This window comes from Rhinopithecus roxellana, chromosome 11 (genome assembly GCF_007565055.1).
Source record: "Rhinopithecus roxellana isolate Shanxi Qingling chromosome 11, ASM756505v1, whole genome shotgun sequence".
Taxonomy (NCBI): Eukaryota; Metazoa; Chordata; class Mammalia; order Primates; family Cercopithecidae; genus Rhinopithecus; species Rhinopithecus roxellana.
In genome coordinates this window covers 96,932,356-96,956,370 of record NC_044559.1, presented here as the reverse complement: position 1 = coordinate 96,956,370, position 24,015 = coordinate 96,932,356, and the positions used below count along the sequence as shown (strand labels likewise).

Here is a 24,015-nt window from a genome sequence, read left to right as displayed (position 1 = left end):
ACTGTGAAGCCAGTCACAGAGGTGGGTAGAGGTAAGACAGCCACAGAAATACAGCCAGATCAAACTGCACTTGAAGCCTACTACCTGTGAACCTTTTAGTTATTACTGAGCCAGAAGATCTTTTTTAGTCATAAGCCATCTTGAGCTGGATTTTTTTTCTACTTGCAACTGAAAACATCTCAATATAAAAACTATGCAAGGTTTTTGCTCCCATGTGTGGCTTTGAAATAGCTGTGCTAATCATGGAGTTAGCATTTAGTCATCCCAACAGAGGGCAACATTTTGGTTCATTTCTTTTTAAAGTAATCAAAAGTTGGCAGGGCACGGTGGCTCATGCCTGTAATCCCAACACTTTGGGAGGCCAACGTGGTAGATCACTTGAGGTCAGGAGTTCGAGATCAGCCTGGCCAACATGGTGAAACCCCGTCTTTACTAAAAATACAAAAATTAACCGGGCGTGCTGTCAGGTGCCTGTAGTCCCAGCTACTAGGGAGGCTGAGGCATGGGAATCACCTGAACCTGGGAGGCAGAGGTTACAGTCAACTGAGATTACGCCACTGCACTCCAGGCTGGGCGACAGAGTGAGACTCAGTCTCAAAACACAAAAATAACAAAATAAAAGTACTCAAAAGCTATCTAACATATTAAACTTGGTGCCAACTTGTGCTGGGCACTGGGCTGGTGACTGGAGATGGAAAGATGAGTAAGATGTAGTACATGTTCTAAAAGGTTCCATTTTAGCAGGTCTCAAAGGAATTTATGCCTCAAAAATTCAACCTTGTTCTATTAGTGAGAACACTGAAGTTCAGAGAAGTCTCTTACCCAGTTGTTAACAGCACCAGGACTGGAAGCAAGGTTTATCAGTGTATTCGTCCATTCTTGCATTGATATAAAGAAATACCTGAGACTGGGTAATTGATAAAGAAAAGAGGTTTAATTGGCTCATGGCTTTGCAGACTGTACAGGAAACATGATGCCCATATCTGCTTAGCTTCTGGGGAGGCCCAAGGAAACTTACAATCGTGGTAGAAGACTGAAGGAAATCACGCAAGTCACATGGCTGGAACAGCAAGAGAGAGAGAGAAGGGGAAGGTGCTGCACACTCTTCAACAACCAGATCTCATGAGAATTCACTGACAATGGCAAGGACAGTACCAAGGGGATGATGCTAAGCCACTCATTAAGCCCCATGATCCAGTCACCTCCCACCAGCCCCTATCTTCATCATTGAGGATTACAATTCAATATAGGATTTGATGGGGACACAGATCCAAACCACCTCAGCCAGCTACAAGCCTGTGGTAATTTTGATTTGATAAATAAATATTTGCATTGAGTATCTAAGACATCTAAGATAACTGGGGTGTTCTGCTTTAGAGTTTGGATGTAGATATATGTAAATTTCCCAGCCTCTTGCAATAGCCTCTAAAATACAACAATGGGATAAATAGATCCTCAGGTTAGTAGGGAATCTATTTCCCACCCTCAGAACAACTTATTCCCTATAAACCCAAGGTTCTCACAGGGAACTCCCTCACTCACATCCAAGGGCCAGCCCTGTTTGCCTGGACATAACAAATCCCAGATCATACTCACATTGCCATTGCAGCTGTTGGCACTGGAATAGGTTGTCACTGTTGGGTCCAAAGAAACAAGGATGGTGCTGAGTTTCCTGCTTCTGAGACCCCCACTATCAGTGGTGTCCAGAGTGCTCAGGTTATAGTGGCTCACCACTGTGGGAAGAGGACAAGCTCCCCCTTCACCAGTGCTACAGTTGAACAAGGCTGTCCCATGCCAGCATTGCCCTGTGATCCCAGTGTTAGAGCTCTTTAGGTTCACTTCTAAATCCTTTGCCACTGGGCAAAAGGCCTTGCCCAGGATGACTGAGAAGGAGAGCCTCCAGCATCTGCTGCCAGAACCATGGTTCTCCTTTCATCACTGGACTTAGTCAAAGGGCCTGACCACTATCACATTGGTTTCTGCCCTTGGGGGAATTTTATCCAGAGAGCCTCAATTGCCCGTATCTGTCACTGCGTCTTTGTCAGGGCCATCCCAACTTTTAATAGCACTTATTCTCCAGGAAGAAGCACTGAGATCTGCCGCCATCTTCTCTGAAGACCCGTGAATTTCTCATGGATATTACCCTTGTCTCACACAGCAGCCATTAAGTTCCTCCTACCCACTGGGTGTTTTCTGGCTTTTGGGTTTTTTTTGGGGGGGGGGGAGCAAAATTAATTTCAATCACATTGAATACCCTATTATAAATCTCTATTTTCTTTTGGATAGAGGAAACTAATCTATATCTTCTAAGGACAATAATATTTTAGATTCTCTTTGAAAAAGATCTCACTGAATTGTTGAAATTCTAAAAAACATCACCATAAGGGCTAATATAAAATAAAATCTTTAAGGTCTGGCTCATTGGCTCATGCCTGTAATCCCAGCACTGTGGGAAACTGAGGCAGGAAGATCACCTGAGGTCAGAAGTTTGAGACCAGCCTGGCCAACAGAGTGAAACCCCATCTCTACTAATACACAAAATTAGTCAGCCATGGTGATGGGCGCCTGTAATCCCAGCTATTCAAGAGGCTGAGGCAGGAGAATCGCTTGAACTCGGGAGGTGGAGGTTGCAGTGAGCCAAGAGATGGCGCCATTACACACCAGCCTGGGCAACAGAGCAAGACTCTGTCTCACTCACACACACACACACACACACACAGGCACACACAGATCTTTAACTAAATTGCTGAATATGGTGGGCAACCTCTACAATGGCTCCTAGGGAGCCCTACCTTTCAGCATACATGCCCTTGTGTAATCCCCTGCCCTCAAGTGTGAGCTGGCCCTACCTAGTGACTTGCTTCTAACAAAAAGAATATAGTGAAATCAATGGACTGTCATTTTTGAGATTAGGTTACAAAAAGATTCTGATTTTTTTCCTGTTATCTGGTCTCTCTCTCTCTCTCTCCCCCACCACCCCCCATCCTCCCCCCGCCCTCCATCTCTCTCCCTCCTCCCTCCTTACTCTAGGTGAAGCAAGCTGCCATGCTGTGAATAACCCTATGGAAAGACCTGCAAAGAACTGGGGTCTCTGGCCAGTAGCGAGTTTGGCTCTGAGGCCCACCAACAGCCACATGAATGATCTTGGAAGCAGTGTCCTCTACGAAGCCTCGAGAGGACTGCAGCCCTGGCCAACACCTTGATTTCAGTCTCTCTTGTAAGAAATCCTGGGTTTTCTTTAGGCTTATGAAGAGTCTCAGGCACCCAGACTAATTGCAACTGCATCCTGATTCCTGAAAGACAGTCTTGAAATGCCTGTCTGCTGCTTTAATCCACTATGTTTTGGGGGTTGTTACACAGCAGTAGATAGCTAATACACTGAGTATTTGTAATACAAGATATTTGGCTTTATGTAAGACTCTGGCTTCAAAAGTGTTTGCATTCTTTGAAAGCTTTGTTCATACTTGAAGGAAAAATCAGTGACTCCGACCCAGGAAATCTCTCCCTGAGCCTCCCAGCTCCACGGCTGATTGAAGAGCATCTCTGGGTTAACCACCTTCAGTTTCCTCATCTTTAAAAAAGGTATGATCATTTCTCCCCTACTTTTCAGAGTTACAGCAGTGGAAATAATACAGGTAAAGCCACTTCCAGCAAGTGAAGCGCTGCACACACATGAAATGTTTTGTTTTTAAAAGCCAGTCTTGGCGCCGTTGCCATTTTCTGTTCTTTTCCTCTAAACACATCCATCCTTCACACAATCCCAATTGTGCCGTGTTGTGTTTAGCCTGAGAAATACGACCGATTGAAACTGTACACCACCGGTGAGGCTGAAGGCAGCACTGAGTTGCTACTGAAATTCAGTGTGTTTTCAAAGCGCTTTTCCCTCCTCTAGGGAGTCGGTTGTCAGAGGACATCCTGGCCTGTGAAGATGAGCACTTCCTCCCGGGAATTGGGTGGAGCCAAGGCCGAGGTCCTTCCTGGTGTTACTCCTCTAACTGAAGCCTCTCTTCTGTTCAGTAGACAAAGAAAGTACCTCATGACTTCCTGCATCCTATTCTCCGGGGTGTCATCCTTGTAAGGAAATACTGACTCTAGAGAGGAAATGTGTTTGTGAAAATAGAAATAATAATTAAATCATGTAAATCAAAAGAACAAGATGTATGAGGTTTTTAAAGAAACTAAAGAAAATCCCACTGAACCAAATCTAAATTCAATCAGATGAATATCTGACTTAGCTCGGTTAATTAACACGATTTATCAAGCAATAGGTGTCCAAAATGTTTCTGTGGTGTTTAGGCACTTTTCTGCATTTTGTGAAATGTCTACAGTGAATGTGTAACACTTTGGTGATCGAAAATGGAGAGGAATCCATTAGAAAAGCCTTCAGTAAATAGTACAGAGAGTATTTTCTTATTTGTGCTAAAAGAAATGCAAAAATGGTAAGCTTGAAACAGATGAGTGGAAAGGAGTAGGATGGGAGGGGGGATGGAAATGAGCCTTCTCAGAGTACAACTTTTTATATCATTTTGATTTTTGAAACATATAAATGTTTTACATATTCAAAAAACAAAATTAAATCCAAATGGATTTTTCAAATTCTAAAATTGAATGCAAACAGAAGAAAGCATAAATATATATATATATGTATATATCAAATTAAAAAATAACCACAGAGAGAAAAAAAGTATTTCAAGTAACTTTTAATTTTAAAAATCTTTTGATTCTGGCTAATTCAAGTTACTTTTCTTTCTTCTTCCTTTTTTTTTTTTCTTGCAGAGATGAGATCTTGCTACGTTGCCCAGGCTGGCCTTGAGCTCCTGGCCTCAAGTGGTCCTCCCACCTGGGCCTCCCAAAGTGCTGGGATTACAGGCACAAGTCTCTGTGCTCAGCCCTCAACTTACTCTTATTTCCAACTGCCATCTGTAATAGGATACATGCTAAGGCCAAAAAGAACGGTAAATAAATGTGAAACTTGACTTACTAGTTTTGTTGACAGCTGTAATGTTAGTTCATTTTACAGGTCAACTTTACCAGGCCATGCGGTGCCCAGACATTTAGTGAAAGACTTTCGGTGTGTCTGTGGGGGTGTTTCTAGGTGAGAGTGACATATGAGTTGGTAGAATGAGTAAAAGCAGACTGCCCTCCCTACTGTGGGCGGGGCTCATCCAATCAGCTGAAGGCCTAAGCAGAACAAAAAGCCTGACTCTCCCATAATAAAAGAGAACTCCTCCTCCTGCCTGCCTTCAGGATGGCACATCATTTCTTTTCCTGCCTTCAGACTGAAACTGAAACACTGTTTCTATCAGGGTCTGAAGCCTGCTGGCCTTTGACCTGGCTCTCCTGGGTCTTGCTGGCTGCAGACCTTGGGATTTGACAGCCTCTGTAATTGCTGAGCCAATTGCTTACAGTAAATCTATGTTTATTGTATATATTTATATTATGTATATGTTTATTGCATATATTTATATATATTATATGTTTATTTATATATGTTTATATATGTTATATATATAATATAAACATTATATAAGTTTGTTTGTTTTGAGACAGAGTCTCGCTGTGTCGCCTAGGCTGCAGTGCAGTGGTGCAATCTCAGCTCACTGCAGCCTCCACCTCCCGCGTTCAAGCAATTCTTGTGCCTCAGCCACCTGTGTAGCTGGGATTGCAGCCATGTGCCAATACGCCCGGCTAATTTTTGTATTTCATGTTGGCCAGGCTGGTCTCAAACTACTGGACCTAAGTGATCCACCCACACAGCCTCCCAAAGTGCTGGGGTTATAGGCATGAGCCACCATACCTGGCTGATAAATATTATATATGTTTTAGATGTACATATAAAAACACATACACACAAATCCTTTTGGTTCTGTTTCCGTGGAGAACCCGAACACATTGTAATTCTAAAACAGTTCTATTTTTATTTTGGATAAAGCAAATAATCTACTTAGGAAACAAGATTCTCTCTGTAAGAGAAAAGGTATGAAATACAAAAGAAATGAAAATATAAAATAAAGGAAGATAAGAGAAGTCCTACACTGTGATGTTTGTGCAGGGAATGTCATTAAGAACTCATGACTGGCCAGACGCGGTGGCTCATGCCTGTAATCCCAGCACTTTGGGAGGCCGAGGCAGGTGGATCATGAGGTCAGGTGTTCAAGACCAGCCTGGCCAACACAGTGAAACCCCGTCTCTACTAAAAATACAAAAAATTAGCTGCGCTTGGTGGCAGGCACCTGTAATCCCAGCTACACAGGAGGCTGAGGCAGAAGAGTTGCTTGAACCCGGGAGGCAGAGGTTGCAGTGAGCCGAGATCATAACACTGCACTTCAACCTGGGCGACAGAGGTAGACACCGTCTCAAAAAAGAAAGAAAAAAAAAAGAACTCATGATTACGTTGACAACGCATCTCCCAGCTTTGCTCGCTGAAATGGCCTGAGCACAACCAGTGCCCAGGGTTTGGCTTCTAAGTGTCATTCCCACTAAAAGGAACCAGGGATCCCTGGAGAAATGGCTGACTTTAGATCTGGGACAGAGAAAGCACAAGATGAGCCTGAGATGACTTGTGCTACAAAGAGAGAGAAAGGCAGTGAAGGGGAGAGAGAGAGAGAGAGGGAAAGAGAAAGAGAGAGAGAGCAAGAGAGAGCAAAATAAATAAAGGTAGAAGAAGAAAGGAAGCTCCTCTTTTACAGAAATCCAGCTAATATATGTAGAAAAGATTATCAAATCTAAAACATAATTTTGCAGCTCTCAATGTAATAACTGATTGAGGCAAGGATCTTCATGGATTCTTTAACAGCTGGACACAATATTGTTAGTGATGAGTTATTCAAACAATCTCAAAGTATCCCCCCTGCAGATAATTTGACAGTTGAAAACAACAGCAAACTGCAGGTATACAATGGAGATATCTGGTGGTCCCAGTCTTAGCCAAAATATCCAACTTGCATCACAAATATTAGGACAACCTGATAGCATGTGCCTCTTGATGTGATGAAAGCACAGGTTTTCAAGGTCACTTCTGTAATGTTCTTACCAATGTTGTTTAAGCTGAATCTAATCACACATTTAGACTTCAAGTACTCTGAGTTACAGGGAAAAAATAAGAACCAGGAACACAGTAAGCACCACCATGAAGAGACAACCAGATGAATCTGGAAGGCAGAAGATGGCACAAGACCATTGGTCTGAACTCTTCAAAAAGTGCATCACAAAAGATATAAAAGCATGTGGACTGTTCTATAATAAAGAAATTAGGCCGGGCGCGGTGGCTCAAGCCTGTAATCCCAGCACTTTGGGAGGCCGAGATGGGCAGATCACGAGGTCAGGAGATCGAGATTATCCTGGCTAACACGGTGAAACCCCGTCTCTACTAAAAATACAAAAACTAGCCGGGCGAGGTGGCGGGCGCCTGTAGTCCCAGCTACTAGGGAGGCTGAGGCAGGAGAATGGCATAAACCCAGGAGGCGGAGCTTGTAGTGAGCTGAGATCCGGCCACTGCACTCCAGTCTGGGCGACAGAGCCAGACTCCGCCTCAAAAAAAAAAAAAGAAAGAAAAGAAATTAAAGAGCAGTAACAGTCACATGCAATGCTTGAACCTTAATAGGATCCTGAATTGGACAAAGGAATATATACTGCATGAGAAGATATAATGAAATTGTTCATTTAATTAATTAATTTATTTTTGAGACAGAGTCTCACTGTGTTGCCCAGGCTGGAGTGTGGTAGTGCAATCTTGGCTCACTGCAACCTCCGCCTCTTGGGTTCAAGCAATTCTCCTGCCTCAGCCTCCTGAGTAGCTGGGACTACAGGCACGTGCCACCACACCTGGCTAATTTTTTGTATTTTTAATAGAGATGGGTTTTCACCATGTTGGCCAGGCTGGTCTCAAACTCCTTACCTCAAGTGATCCACCCACCTTGGCCTCCCCAAGTGCTGGGATTACAAGCATGAGCCACCGCACCTGGCTGAAATTGTTCATTTTACTAAGTATGATAATGATATTACAATTAGGTAGGAAACCATTCTAAGGCGATTCGTGCTGAATTATTTAGAGGTGAACTATTGTGATGACTACAACTTATTTTCAAATAGTTAAGCAAAAAGAAGTGGATATATGTATGTAAATAACAGAAAAAAGAGGGAGGGAGTGGCTGGGGGAGAGGAAAAGGGAGACACAGAGAGAGAGAGAGAGAGAGAGAGAGAGAGAGAGAGGAGCACCCAAGCGTGCACTGGAGAGAGAACAAGCAAATGGAGCAAAATTGGTGACTCTGGTCCAAAAGTGTAGAATTTCACTTTATTATTTTTTCCATTTTTCTGCACATTTGAATATTTTCAAAATGAGAAATTGGGAGGAAGGTACTGATGATAATACTTGGGGAAAATCAAGTGAGGTTGCTGCAGGAAACGTAATGACAGACCCGTGCTCTTAGATAAGAATAGTAACTTCCCCCACAGCTGGGGAGGAGTACAGCTGTCAGTCAAGGATCACTCTGTGAGGCTGAGTGTGCAGCATTAATGCAAAACAGCAAACCTAATCCACGTGCCCCGGGCCATTGCTACAAAAGCAATGGGTGCTCTTCCCGGGTAGCCCCATGTTCCAGGGAGCCAAAGCTTGCAGCGTGAGGGGGTCTCTTCTTGGAACAGAGGTCAGTGAGCGAAGTCAATTCAAGGCTTGGCTTTGAGAGATCACATGTCAGTTGCACAAACAGGATGAGAAGGCAGCAGAGTGAGTGGCGGAAAGGAATTTGTGGCTGAAGGAAGAAACGTGGGCTCAGAGCTGGAAGCTTTATATAATTTTATACATGACAGCAGCGTTTCCCAATTTCCGGGAGATATTTTGGCTATTGTTGTTAACAGAGGACTTTCTGTGACCTCTCAGTGTGTTTCAGTTCTTTCACCTGTCCCTACCCTCGCTGCCCCCTGGTACTCAATGATTTCCAAGACCTCTGCTTCCTCTCCCTCCTCCACAACACTAAAAGAAAAACCGTGCAGCTATTTTCCCCAATGCCTGCTCAGGGCTTTCAGGCTCCACCTTCCCTGAAGAGCCTCCTCTGTTACTGGGGTTTTGAAATAACCACGTGGAAACCTAGAGATTCCCAACTGGGCACAAAGAATTACGGTTTCACTGTGTGAACAAGAATCACATATTGTTCAAGTTCCCTGTTGGATTGACTATTTTTAATCTACTACAAGCAAAAACCTCATCAATGTTGAAATGGTGTGGTCAAAGCTAACTGGTTTAAAATACACACATATGGTGGCATTCATCTTTCGGGTAGGAATTTATTTGTATTCCTGCGCTCAGCTGTGCCATGAGGGGTAGGTTGAGAGGAGCCGATGCTGCCTGAGCAGTTCATCAGAGAGAACAGACCAGAGGCAGAGCACCTCGCAGAATGCCCTGCGGCTCCACTGCTTCCGTCGAATCTGTTCAAAATATTGCTTGTGGCTTTCCACAAACTAATTGCCTTGAAAAATCAGATTATAAATGTTATTGAGTTTGAGGATAAGATTGTTGCTTTTGTTAATCCAACAAGTCCCTGTCTCCATAAAAGGTCCATGTGTCCCATGAGTACTAAATATATGTAGACTTAATACCAGCTAAAACGATTTATGCTCCTTTTTGTACTGGGAACATGGTTTTGCCAGATGGTATCGCAAGCTGGCTACATCTGCTTTCCTTTCCACCCTGGCTGCTAAGATGTTCAGAGCCAAATTTGAAGGCCACCTCTACCAATGCAGTCAAAGCCTTATGACCTGCATTTGGGTTACTATTCTTATTTTTGCATCCTCATGATTTCTTCTTCTTCTTTTTTTTTTTTTGTTTTAGATGGCATCTCGTTCTGTCACCAGGCTGGAGTGCAGTGGCGTGGTCTCGGCTCACTGCAGCCTCCACCTCCCGGGTTCAAGCGATTCTCCTGCCTCAGCTACTGGTAATTGCTTCTTAATTGGTTCTAGCTCTGTAAGTTGCTTGGAATCCTTCTTTGAATGAGGAGGTGTATAAGGGATGGGAAAAACACCGGTCGAGCATAAAACACAGGAGAGGTTGCTCAGGCTCCCATTGCCCTCAGTTTGCATATTCATCAAGGGACCGTGGGGTGCTCTTTGCCCTATTCAGGGACAATAGGATGCACACCAGCAAACCAGGAAGCCTGAGCCCAAATCCTCTATAAGAGTAGCACATGTATGGAGAGCAGCTCTCCGTAAATGGAAAAATACTCAGTAGCAATTTTCCCCAGTGCTGTTGGGGGAAGCCAATAAACAAAGCTGACATTGTGGCATTTTACTACATCAAGGAATGAGCTAGGGCCGCAGGACATTCCCTGCCAAAGGTATCAGACCTACAGACGTTTCCATGATGCACAGGCTGCACCTGGAGCCACCTGAGAGAAACAGGAACCGAGCTAGACACTTGATAGACATTTACTCTGCAATCTCCATGTGACAAATCTGTAATAGAACAATCTTATTCCATTTCACACACAAAGAAACTGAGGCTCACAGGAAATAAATTGTCCAAGGTCAAGTAACTGCAAGAAAATGGCAAAGCAATACTTAAAATTAAGGTGTAGGCCAGGCATGGCAGCTCATGCCTATAATCCCAGCACTTTGGAGGCTGAGGTGGAAGTCTAGGAGTTTGAGACCAGCCTGGGCAACATAGCAAGACCCCAGACCCACAAAAAATAAAATAAAATAAAAAAAAGCTGGGTGTGGTGGCATGCGTCTGTACTCCCCGAGACTCACTATTCAGGAGGCTGGGGCAGGAGGATCTCTCAAGCCCAGGAATTTGAGGCTGCAGTGAGCTATGATCACACCACTGCACTCCAGCCTGGGTGACAGAGTGAGACTCTGTCTCTAAAAACGACAACATAAAACAAAACAGAAGCAATAGGCTGGGCAGGGTGGCTCACGCCTGTAATCCCAGCACTTTGGGAGGCCGAGACGGGTGGATCACCTGAGGTCAGGAGTTCAAGACCAGCCTGACTAACATGGAGAAACCCCATCTCTACTAAAAATACAAAATTAGCTGAGCGTGGTGGCACATGCCTGTAATCCCAGTTACTCGGGAGGCTGAGGCAGGAGAATCGCCTGAACCCGGGAGGCGGAAGTTACAGTGAGCTGAGATCGCGCCATTGCACTCCAGCCTGAGCCACAAGAGGAAAACTCTGTCTCAAAAACAAACAAACAAACAAATAAAAAACAGCAGCAATAAAAGACATGGTGCATCTGATTTCAAAGTCCTGACTTACTGCAGCGTGTCTAAAGGTTCTGTTCAATACCTATCCTTGCCTGTTTCCCCCAGGTCATGGCATGAATGTCACTTCTCTTTTGAAACAGGCTCCTCCTGACGAGGCTGCTACATGAAGTCTACAAAGCATTTTAATTCTTTGGAGTAAGCGAACTTTAAAAACATAAAGCCATGTGGAATGAGGCCAAGGAACCACTGGATAGCTGCCCGGTTTGACTTTGGGTCCCTGTGAGAATTGGAAAGCAAATGTCGAAGAACGGATCTTGCCCTCTGGCACCCGTGAATGTCACAAAAAATTCGTGGAAACTCCTAGAGAAATTCCTCCGCCTGTGTTAAGACTTTTGTAACCCTAATATGTAAGTGCTACCCTGCGGCTGGCCACCGTGGTGGCCACGGTGCTAATGCTGGTGCCCCGCACTGTTCAGCCCCCACAAGGGACCCCTGAGGACCCTCACCTCCTGCCTCTCTCCTACCTGGGCAGCTGCTGTTCCCAGCCAGGGTTGCTGACACTTTGGGAACTGCACTGACCAGTGGATGCTACACTCTGAGCTCCCCTGCAAACCCCTCAGTGAACCTGCTTCAGAGCTGGTGCCTGTCACATTGCACATCCCTCGAAGCCATCTCAGATAGCGTGTCCGAAAATATCTGTCTTCCCCTCCAAAAAGAATTTTTGTGCTCCTCTTTTTCCAGTAAATCTCCAATCCTTTTTCCCTTCTTGTGGCTCCTCCTGCTTCCATGCTGATATTACTAGCACTAGTCTAAGTTCCTCATCTGTGCCATGCTATCTCCCATCACCAAGTCTTTGCATGGGCTGTTCCCTCTGCCTGGGACACCGGAGCACGTGCCTGTCAAATTATGTGGATGTTTGTCCCCTCCAAATCTCATGTTGAAATGTGACCTTCAGGCTGGGCGTAGTGGCTCACGCCTGTAATCCCAGTACTTTGGGAGGCTGAGGTGAGCAGACCACCTGAAGTCAGGGGTTCAAAGACCAGCCTGGCCAATGTGGTGAAACCCCATCTCTACTAAAACTACAAAAACTAGTTGGGTGTGGTGGCACATGCCTGTAGTCCCAGCTACTCGGGAAGCTGAGGCAGGAGAATTGCTTGAACCTGAGAGGTGGAGGTTGCAGTGAGCCGAGATCATGCCATTGCACTCCAGTCTGGGCAACACAGCGAGACTCTATCAAAAAAAAAAAAAAAAAAAAAAAAAAGAGAGAAAAGAAAAGAAAGAAAAAAGAAAAGAAAAGAAAAAGAAAAGAAAAGAAATATGACCTCCAATGCTGGAGGTGGGGCCTAGTGAAAGGGGTTCGGAGCATGGGGGCAGATCCCTCATGAATGTCTTGGTGCCCTCCCTGTGGTCCCCATGGTCATGAGTTCACGTGAGATCTGGTTGTTAAAAAGAGCGTGGCACCTCCTCCTCCCTCTCTCTTGCTTCCTCTCTCACTGTGTGACATGACTGCTCCCCTTTCACCTTCCATCTTGAGTGGAAGCTTCCTGAGGCCCTCACCAGAAATAGATGCCGGTGCCATGCTTCCTGTACAGCCTGCAGAACTATGAGCCAAATGAAGGTCTTTTCTTTGTAAATTACCCAGTCACAGGTATTCCTTTATAGCAACAAAAAACAGACTAACACACCTGCCCCAGGTCCCCTCCCTGGCTCTGACTTCCCAGGAGCTCTTCTAGGTTAGTTACCTCCTCTGAGCAGGCCTTTTGACTTCTCCAGACAGTTAGGCCTCTGCTCTGAAGTCCTGTTATATCCTAGGGGTCTTTAACTTTCATCGCCCTGTCACTGGTATTGATTGTCTGCCTGTCCCGCTGGCCTCCCGGCCCTCTGAGGGCAGGAGCCCCATCTGTGCGGACTGCTGCTCCATATCTCAACAGTGCCTGGCACAGAGCAGACGCTCCATCAGTGTCTGATGGGTGAGTGAGTGAGCTCTTAAAGAATGAAGATCTAACTCAGACTGATGCTGTCACAGTGGTAATCATAAAATGTCCACAGATTTATGTAGCTCTTCACAATTTAAAAAGTGCTTTCTCCCTGCACTTTGGGAGGCCGAGGCGGGTAGATCACCTGAGGCCAGGAGTTGAAGACCAGCCTGACCAACATGGTGAAACCCCATCTCTACTAAATACAAAAAATTAGCCAGGTGTGGTGGTGCACTCCTGTAATCCCAGCTACTTGGGCGGCTGAGGCAGGAGAATCGCTTGAACCCAGGAGGCAGAGGTTGCAGTGAGCCAAGATTGCGCCATTGCACTCCAGCCTGGGCAACAAGGGCCAAACCCCATCTCGAAAAAACAAAAAGGGGTGCTTTCACATATGTGATTTTTATAACCCTTTAAAGTATGTGTTTCTTATAGAAGCCTTGCCTTTTTCAAATCTTTTATTCTTCCTAGTATATTTTTGCTTTGGAATTGGTATCAACTCCTATCTCCCTATAATTTTTCATTTAAATAATTGACATTCATTTAGCCACTTTACCTCAGATCTCTTATTTAAAATGCAGAGAAGGCCTTATGATGCCAGTTTTACACCTGAGAAAAATAAGGTCCCCTGACTAGTGAAACAGAGGCCCCCCGGAGCCTGGGCTGTCTGCCTCCATGGTCTTGGTCTCGCAGTGATCTATACTCACCTGTAGTCACTGGACATCTCCATATACGTCCTTCCAAGTTCACATTACCATTGGTAACTGGCCCACAGTCTAATTCCACCCTAGTCCTACTCATGCACCCACATAACAGGAGCACGGTAAACCAGAGACTTTCTAGATTGTCACTCTGTGCATTTCATCACCGGGCAAAATACATGTCATTTTAAATGTCTGCATTTTCATCAGAACAAAAACTGACAAGAACGAATGGTTTGGTTGAAGTTGCTTTTGTCGAAGCATATGGAAATGATCAATTTCTTCCCCAAATGAAGTGGAAACATAGTTTGAATACAGAAATATAACCCAGATCATTCTAAGGGCAGCTTCCTAGACCCCAAGTGGCCCTTAGACCACACCTTGACTGTTACTTGGTTAGTAATTTATTTATTATTATTCTTTTTTTTTTGTTTGAGATGGAATTATGCTCTGTCACCTTGGCTGAAGTGCCGTGGCGTGATCTTGGCTCACTACAACCTCCGCCTCCTAGGTTCAAGCAATTCTCCTGCCTCAGCCTCCCAAGTAGCTGGGATTACAGGTGCGCACCACCATGCCTGGCTAATTTTTTGTATTTTTAGTAGAGATGGGGTTTCACCATGTTGGCCAGGCTGGTCTCGAACTCCTGACCTCAGGTGATCCACCTGCCTCAACCCTGCAAAGTGCTGGGATTACAGGTGTGAGCAATGTGCCCAGCCAGGCTTAGTAATTTTTTAGATTCATAAGACATGGGCCAGAATTGAAGCCAAGTTCAGACAACTCAAGTGTGGAGATTCCCCTTGGCTCTAATGTCAGTGGCTTTCACTGTAGGGAAGGGCATTTGTCCCTCCTGGGAGATACTGCTGCTGCTGCAGCACATTTGCCCCTTGACTGTGGGTTTGGCACAGGGAGAGCCTCTCCAGGGCTAACCCTGAAGCCATCCCATGCTTTCTCTTATTTAAATGAATAAATGTTGGGATGGGTTTAGTGCTCACACTTGTAATCTCAGCATTTTGGGAGGCTGAGGTGGGAGGATGGCTTGTGGCTGGGAATTTGAGACCAACTCTGGCAGCATAGCAAGACCCTGTCTCTACAAAAAAAAAATGTTTAAAAATTAGTTGGGTGTAGTGGTTCACACCCATAGTCCCAGCTACTCGGGAGGCTGAGATGGGAAGATTGCTTGAGCCCAGGAGTTTGAGGCTGCAGTGACCTATGGTTGCACCACTGAACTGCAGCCTGGGCAATAGAGTAAGACTCTATCTCAAATAAACAATAAATAAATAAAATAAATAAATGCTACACGTTAATTTAATGTAATCTGACAAACAACAGTAGACTGAAATACCATCTCCAGGTGCCTGTCATCCTCAGAGTGGGCTGGCATGAAAGATTTTCATTATGGGCAGGGCGTGGCAGCTCACGCCTGTAATCCCAGCACTTTGGGAGGCCGAGGTGGGCAGATCATTTGAGGTCAGCAGTTCAAGACCAGCTTGACCTACATAGTGAAACCCCGTGTCTACTAAAATACAAAAATTAGCCGGGCGTGGTGGCAAGCACCTGTAATCCCAGCTACTCAGGAGGCTGAGACAAGAGAATCGCTTAAACTCTGGAGGCGGAGGTTGCAGTGAGCTGAGATTGCGCCACTGCACTCCAGCCTGGGCGACAGAGTGAGATTCCGTCTCAAAAGAAAAAAGAAAAAAAGATATTACTCATGGAGAAAATGGCACTGATGTGACCTGAAGAGAGAAGAGCTTCTGCCAGTCTCCCAGAGCAGCAGCGAATGGGATATTCCCCCTTCTCTGTTGGGGAATTGCTAGAAAACAACAAGCAGAACAAGAAAGAGAAACACGACTGGGAGTCAGCTGTCCCCTGAAGTACGGTGGTGAGGAAGGAAGGGCTGCTGAAAGAGAGACAAGGTCCAAGGGGCCGGCCATGAGGGCACAGCTGAGTCCTGCAGGCTAGGAGGCTCCCTCCCTGAGGAGCACACACATACATCCCGTGTCTGACACAACACCAACAGGTGTTGGGCCAGGGCTGGGCCCTTCCCTGAAATCTTGAGACCCAAAAAGGGCAGCACAGGACGGGGAAAGGTATGGACAAAGCCTGATTCCAGGACTTTTCCCAGGGGAAAAGTTTACAGGAGCTCACAGACCCTGGTGAAAGGATTCCTGCTAGCCTGGAACATAATTCAAGTTCTCTTGGAAGTATTAATAGCTGGCCCAGGAAGAATTCTCCTCATCCGAAGATGAGAAATAACCGAGAAAGAACGGACTCGGCAATTTGAAGCTGGAAAATCCGGCCCCAGCTCCTCTGATATTGGCCGTGACTCACTGTTCCGGCCACACGGTCCTCTGGTGGCCCAAGACGAGGCCCCGCCCCAGGCTTGCTCTCGACTTCTCAGGAAGTGAAATGATGCAGGGAGCATTTTGCACTCCCAGAGGGCTGTGGCTTAGAGCCAAGGGAAGGAAATCCACCCCTGCAAGAGGATTCTAAGATGCAAAGGGTGTTTCAACACATCCCTGGAACCACCCACCTCTCAACTTATTGTTACATCAAATAAAGGCTAAGTTATTTTAATCGGGATTTTCAGTTACTTGCAGCCAAAAGCATAATAATGAAAAGTTGTATAGAATGTGCCATTTTTGAAATATAAACAGATAAACTAACAAATAAACAATGCAAACACATATGCTTATCCATGCATAAACTATAGAACAATAAATGAGAAGCTAGGAGAAGTGTGGCTTTGCGGGAAGAAAACTGAGTGTCATAGCGATAAGGTGAAAGCAGGCCCTTTTGTCCACTTTGGAGATTTTTTTTTTTTTTTTTTTGAGACAGGGTCTTGTGTTTCCCAGGCTGGAGCATAATGGCGTGATCATGGTTCACTGCAGCCTGTAACTCCTGGGCTTAAATGATCCTCCTACCTCAGCCTCCCAAGTAGCTGTGACTACAGGTGCGCCACCATGCCTTGCTGATTTGTTTTAGTTTTTGTATAGATGGGGGTCTCATTATGTTCCTGAGGTTGGTCTTGAACTCCTGGGCTCAAGTGATCCTCCCACCTCAGCCTCCCAAAGTGCTGGGACTACAGGCGTGAGCCACAGTGCCTAGCACTGGTTTTCCTCTGGATATACTGCCTAGTCAAAATAAGTATATATATATTTTTTACATCAGGAGATTCTCATTGCAAATATTGCTGCTTTGCTCTCAGGGCTCCAGGCTGAGACAGGCTGACCTATAGACAGGCTGACCTACCCTGGGCAAGATCCCAGCATCTCCATTTGTCTCCAGTCCTTGTCTTTTGAGCCTCTCCCATTTGCCCTCCATTTCTGCACATGGTCCTGACTGCCCCCTCCCCTGCCTTCTAGGTGGAGCACTCACCCCTGGGATCTGGCACAGAGACTCCGCCCCAGCTCCTCTGATATTGGCGGCAACTCCCAGTCCTCAGGGAGCGCGAGGCAGGACGTTGCCTCTGGGACCTCTTGTTGGTGCTGGCCCATCTCCACCAGCTTTGCCCTAGACCTCTCCGGAAGCAAATCTGACCCTGGGTGTATTTTCCTCACTCAGAAGACTGTGGCCCCAGGTTGAGTAAACACATGCCCAGCAATCCCAGAGGACGCCACAAAGCAGGACTGAGTGCAGTGAGGGGAGTGTGGACTGTGAATCTGAAATGAGCTGCTGATGGAGGGTTGACTCTCAGGAAATGAGAAGGTCTTTGCAAATCAGCTGGCAGCTCCTGAGGAGATTATTTTCTCCCTGAGTAGATGTTAGCTGAAGATACACTGACTACCAGGAGAAGACATGAACTTTCGGAGAGAAAAACTGCCCAGTACAGGTGTCAAACACAAGGCTGCTCGGAGCGGAAGTTGGCCATTCTGTCCAAGACGACCAGGTTGCTCGTGATTCCAACACAGACTCGAGACTTGTCTAGGCAGAGGGTGAAGAAATCCAGTGGCCTGTGGGCCTGAAGGATTACTCCCATCTTCCTGAAAAGTAGGGGCTTGGGGAGCTGGGAGTGCATTGTGCAGAGGGGAGGGGCTTCTGAAGCCACAGGCTAAAAGGGAGCCTGGTTCTTCCCCATGTGGGCTGGGAGACTCACATCTAAAATCTACTTCATAGTTTATATTCTAGGGTAGTAAATTTCTTTCTTCCCTTCTTTTTTTTGGGGGGTGTGGTGATATGGGAAGAAAAAAGAATCCAATAACAAATGATCTGATGTTCTAATAATATTTAACAACTCTTGAATTAGGTGTCTGCACTGTATTGAAAGAAAATATTTGGCTATTGGATTAAAACCTAAAAACCCTTAGAATAACAATAAATAAAGTACAGTTCTGACAACCCAAAACACAGTGAACGAGTGCCCCAGGGGAAGTCTGAGGGCTTGATCCAGAACTGCAAATGCAAGCTTGAAATCTCTTTGAAGTCTTAGGCTTGGTCTTTGAAATTTCATCCAGTTTTAAAATTCATTCTACCCATGAATGTTTATTTTAATATGAAAATCATGTTTTTTCTCCTCTAAAAATCACTCAGTCAAACCCAGTGCTCTAGGAGGGTGTGGCAGGGGAACACATGGGCCAGTTTCAGATGCCCAGGGATTTGAATCATCAGGTGTCCAAAATCGCCAGCCACATTGAGACAAAGGCTGGTTGGCGACTGGGCTGCCGTAGATGGCAGGGACAGGGAGCACAGGTGCCAGGTTTTGGGTGATGGCCAGAGACGATCTTCAGCACCTTTCATCAAAGAACGAGGAAAAATAATTCTACTGGGAGTCACACACACACGGGCTCACAGGACCTCTAACATCCTTGGCATCCTGGTTATACTGTGCATTAGTTCAGGGAGGTTAGGCTGAGATAACAAAATAGGCCCAAATGTGCAGTAGCTCAACACCATAGAAATATAACAGCTCATAGAGGGCTAGATGGGCAGCTCTACCCCATGTAGTCATCCAAGAACCAAGGTTGATGGCAGCTGATGGTAGTCACCTTTAACATATAGCTTTCCTGAGGGTTGCCACCTCAACCATCCAGAAGAGGAAACAAGCATGTCTGAGCATACCTGCAAAGTTTTTGTGTTTGTTTTTGTTTGTTTGTTTTTGAGATGGAGTCTCACTCTTTTGCCAGGCTGGAGTGCAGTGGCACGATCTTGGCTCACTGCAACCTCCACCTCTCGAGTTCAAGTGATTCTCCTGCTTCAGCCTCCTGAGTAGCTGGGACTACAGGCACGTGCCACCATGCCCGGCTAATTTTTGTATTTTTAGTAGAGACAGGGTTTCACCAGGATGGTCTCGATCTCTTTTTTTTTTTTTTTTTTTTTTTTTTTTTTTTTTTTTTTTTTTTTGAGACGGAGTCTTGCTCTGTCACCCAGGCTGGAGTGCAGTGGCCGGATCTCAGCTCACTGCAAGCTCCGCCTCCCAGGTTCACGCCATTCTCCTGCCTCAGCCTCCCGAGTAGCTGGGACCACAGGCGCCCGCCACCTCGCCAGGCTAATTTTTTATATTTTTAGTAGAGACGGGGTTTCACCGTGTTAGCCAGGATGGTCTCGATCTCCTGACCTCGTGATCTGCCCATCTCGGCCTCCCAAAGTGCTGGGATTACAGGCTTGAGCCACCGCGCCTGGCCGGTCTCGATCTCTTGAGCTCGTGAACTGCCCACCTTGGCCTCCCAAAGTGCTGGGATTACAGGCATGAGCCACTGCGCCCAGCCTGCAAAGTTTTTATAGGCCAGACCTGGAAATGACTGACACACATGGCTGCTCACAGCACTCAGTCCGATGATCATACTGAACTCCAGGTATAACCGCATACCGCTATTTCTCCAAGAGAAAGAGAACGAGTTATTTTGTTAATTACTTTTTTCTTCTTTTCTCTTTCCTCCTTGTTCCTTGTTCCCCACTTCCCTCTTAGCTCTTTAGAAATGCAATGAAAACCTTCAGCTTCCCTTCGCCAGAGGCTCCCTACATGATACTCCCAGATGATCTAACTACCTGCTTACTTAGAAACTCCAGAGCCATGACTCTCTCTCACCAGGAGATCGCCTCAAGAGACAACACTCAATCTGCAACCTAAAGCATGTCCACGATGGAACTCGCTCCCACCTGGAGAACATCTCCAGACAATGGCCACCTTACAACCTAGCTCTGCCCAGGATGGCACCAGCTGGACCACTCAGTAGATAAGGCAACACAGTGAGTCATGTAGACCTTGCACCTGCTCGCTCCCTCCCCTGCGTGCTGCTCATGCCAGGTTCCCGTTTAAAAGCCCTGCTTTCTGCCCACAAAGGGAAGCAGTACCCTTAAAGGCAGGAGTTTGTACATCTTCCCCTAAGCTAAGACTTAGAATAAAGTCACTTTCTTTACATCAGAACTCACCCCTCTTCATTGGACTCTGCAAGTAGCGAGTGACTGAACCTGAATTTCAGTTAACACAAGGAAGTCTGGGAAAGAAGGTCTAGCTGTTTATTCAGGAAGGGAAACCTAGATTTTAAAGAGTGGCACTTTTTTTTCACATCACCTGAGGCCAGGAAATGACATGAAGTTGTGCACATTCATTTCGGGTAGATTAAATAATGAGATAGCTGCCACACCTGTCACCAGCACATTTCTGGGTAATCCTAGGCTCACTTCCGTACTTCAATTATGTAAAAGAGCCTTTGCCCCCAGTCAGTGAGCTATTGGAAAATGTACTGCATCAGTTATTTATTTCTGAACATCAGTTATTCCCAGAGCTTGATCTGATTCAGTTAGTTCCAGGCTCTCTGTAATGAAATTAATAAAAATACTTGTCACTCTAAGGAACTGACTAGGTACATTGACTAAGAGGTCTGAAGACCTATATTTTTTTGCTTAAATGATCTCTTTATTCTTAAAACTGTCTTCCATTTCAACCTTTTAACTGCTTAATAAGCATTTCTCTAGAGTTCAAGAAGTTTCCATGGCACTAATTCAAATTAGAGTCTCGCTCTGTTGCCCGGGCTGGAGTGCAGTAGCGCAATCTCGGCTCGCTGCAGCCATTGCCTCCTGGGTTCAAGCGATTCTCCTGCCTCAGCCTCCTGAGAAGCTGGGACTACAGACATGTGCCACCAAGCCCAGCTAAGTGTTACATTTTTAGTAGAGATGTGGTTTCACCTTGTTGGCCAGGCTGGTCTCGAACTCCTGACCTCAAGTGATTCATCTGACTTGGCCTCGCAAAGTGCTGGGATTACAGGCATAAGTCACCACACCCAGCTGGCATATGACCTTTTTCATGGTAAGTTTGCCCTGCTAACTTCATTTGTGCTAAAGCAAGCACAAATGGGGTTTATTGTTTCGCCAGCTCTAATGGTCACTATTTGCAATACATAAAACCAGCATAACATCTATGACAGATCTTCCTCCTAATTGAGACACTTTATACTCAAACTCAGAACCACTGTTTTCTGGCTGCTTTTGACTAGAAGGTGAACATTCCAGATACAGTTTGGATGTTTGTCCCCTCCAAATGTCATGTTGAAATGTGACCTCCAATGTTGGCAGTAGGGCTTAGTGGGGAGTGTTTGCATCATGAGGAAGGATCCCTCATGAATGGCTTAGTGCTCTCCTCATAGAAATGAGTGAGTTTCTCACTCTGTTAAATCACATGCTGGTGCCATGCTTATGTAGCCTGCAGAACCACAAACCAAATAAACCTCTTTTCTGAATAAATTACTCAGATTCTGGTGTTCCTTTATAACAAAGGAAAACAGACTAACACAGTCCCCTGTGTTAGTCTGCTAACACCCTGGTTGCATCTCTCAGCCAGCGTCCTACACAAGGCAGACTATATAAACTATTTAATGAAAACTCACCTTTCCAAGGCCAAGAGCCACCTTGAATCTGTACCATTTCCTTTAGGCCTTCTATTTCCAGAAGGTTAGGGCTCATTTCAAAGCCCTGGGGCTCACACAGGTCTGTCTGCCATTGCTTTATCTTGCCTCTTAGCAACTTGGTGGCACCACATCGATTCTCTGCACAGTATGTCCTGAGCTATGCCTTTGAATCTTTACCCAAAGCTACCACATTGCACAGCTCCAGCGAGAGCTGTGCTCTCTGTGCTACATGAAGACCCTCCATTCATTATAAGAATTTGGGAAGACCGCATCTGAATTCAGGCTTTCAAGTCTTTGGGGAGAATGCATAGGTGGTTCTTGAAGCTCCAGTACCATCCTACAGGAAATATTATGTCAGCTGCAATTGAACCAAAAGGGGGGAACTTCCATTTTTAATGAGATGGTTTGAAAACCAAATCATTACAAACATCTGGTAATATGGAATAATGTAGGATAAACATGATTTTAAATGCAGCTTAAAGAGTGAGTTGAATACCAGAGCAGTGAGCAAGTGAGCTGATACTGTGACTGCCCAGAAATCATCAACCTCAGTAACCTTGGGGCTTGGGTTTCGGTATTCCTGCTAAGATAGAAGGCAGAGTTTTCATCTCATGCAAGTAAAGAAGACTCCCACAGCAAGTAGGAACACTTAAAGAACAACAATCTCAATAAAAGATTAGACTAGATAAATATCCATGTAATATCACAGTGGCATTATAAGAGAGCTTTTGTGTTACTTACAGCACTAGGAGAAAAAAAAAACATCCTTCCTGGAAATTTATAACTGCACTTCATTCAAATTTGGGTTCAAATTCACACTATCAGCATGGTTCACAAAAAGCCAAGAAAATAATATGAAAATGGTTCCAGCCAATAAAAACCCCCAGGGCACCAAACTCAGGCTGCACAAGATTTTCACAGAGGATGAGCTCACAATCAAAACTTCCACAATGCCCGAGGAAATAATCCACCATGATTAAGAACCAGCAGACATAATAAACAATAGTATTAGAACCCAAGGACTTCAGAAAATGGGATAATCTTATAAATTATAAACTAAGAGTATTTGACATGACTATTGTCAGAAAGAAAGGAAATCAAAACATAAGAAAATAATATAACATTATCAAAAATGAAATCAGGTAAAAATAAGAAATAATCAAACAAAAATTAAAAATGTAAAAATAAAAATCTAGCCAGGCAGGGCAGTTCACGCTTGCAATCCCAGAACTTTAGGAAGTCAAGGTGGGAGGATCACTTGAGACCAATAGTTCAAGATCAGCCTAAGCAGCATAGCAAGTCTCCATCTCTAAAAAAAAATTTTTTAATTAGCTAGCAAAGTAGCATGCATCTGTAGTTACAATTACTTGGGGATCTGAGGGAGAAGGATTGCTTGAGCTCAGGAGTTCAAAACTACAGTGAGTGGTTGGGTACAGTGACTCATGCCTGTAATCCCAACACTTTGGGAGGCCAAGGCAGGTGGATCACTTGAGCTCACAAGTTCAAGACCAGCCTGGGCAACATGATGAAACCCCATCTCTACTAAAAATGCAAAAAACTAGCCAGGCATAGTGATGCGTGCCTGTAGTCCCAGCTACTCAGGAGGCTGAGGTGGGAGGTTGGCTCAAGCCCAAGAGGTGGAGGTTGCAGTGAACCAAGATCACACCACTGTACTCCAGCCTGGACACTAGAGTCAGACCTTGTTTCAAAAAAAAGAAAGAAGAAGAAAAGAAAGAAAGAAGAAGAAAAGAAAAGAAAGGAGAAAGAAGGAAGAAGGAAGAAAGAAGGAGAAGGAAGAGAAGAAGAAGGAAGGAAGGAGGAAGGAAGGAGAAGAGGAAGGAAAGGAAGGAAGGACGGAAGGAAGGAAGGAGAAAGGAAGGAAAATAAAAGGGGGACCGACAATGAAAGACACAGTGAGCTATGATTATGCCACTGCACTCCAGCCTTGGTTGTCAAAGTACAAAACAAAACAAAAACAAATTTAGTAATTGAAATGAAAAACTCAGCAGCTAGGTTTCACCTGATTTAGACACAGCTGATTAGAGAATCAGTGAACTGGAAAGTAAATTTGAAGAAATCATACAACAGGCAGTACACAGATCAAAAAATGCAAAAACACGCAGAATATGTAAATCCATAGAGACATAAAGCAAATTGCTGGTTGTTAGGGTCTGGGGGGATGAGAGAATGGAGACCAATTGCTTAATGTGTATAAGGCTTTCTTTCAGAATGATGAAAATATTTATTGCTAGATAGAGGTGGTGGTTACATAACATTGTGACTGTACTAAATTTCACTGAATTTCA

The 24,015-nt window shown here is 45.0% G+C and overlaps 1 long non-coding RNA gene across 1 annotated transcript; it reads left to right on the top strand.

The window, feature by feature from the left end:
* The first annotated feature begins 3 nt into the window (after positions 1 to 3).
* LOC104657277 lies at positions 4 to 21,547 on the top strand. Its single transcript, XR_747264.2, has 3 exons — positions 4 to 31; positions 4,777 to 4,955; positions 19,771 to 21,547. It is a non-coding gene; the product is annotated as an uncharacterized LOC104657277 (long non-coding RNA).
* Positions 21,548 to 24,015: the final 2,468 nt, after the last annotated feature.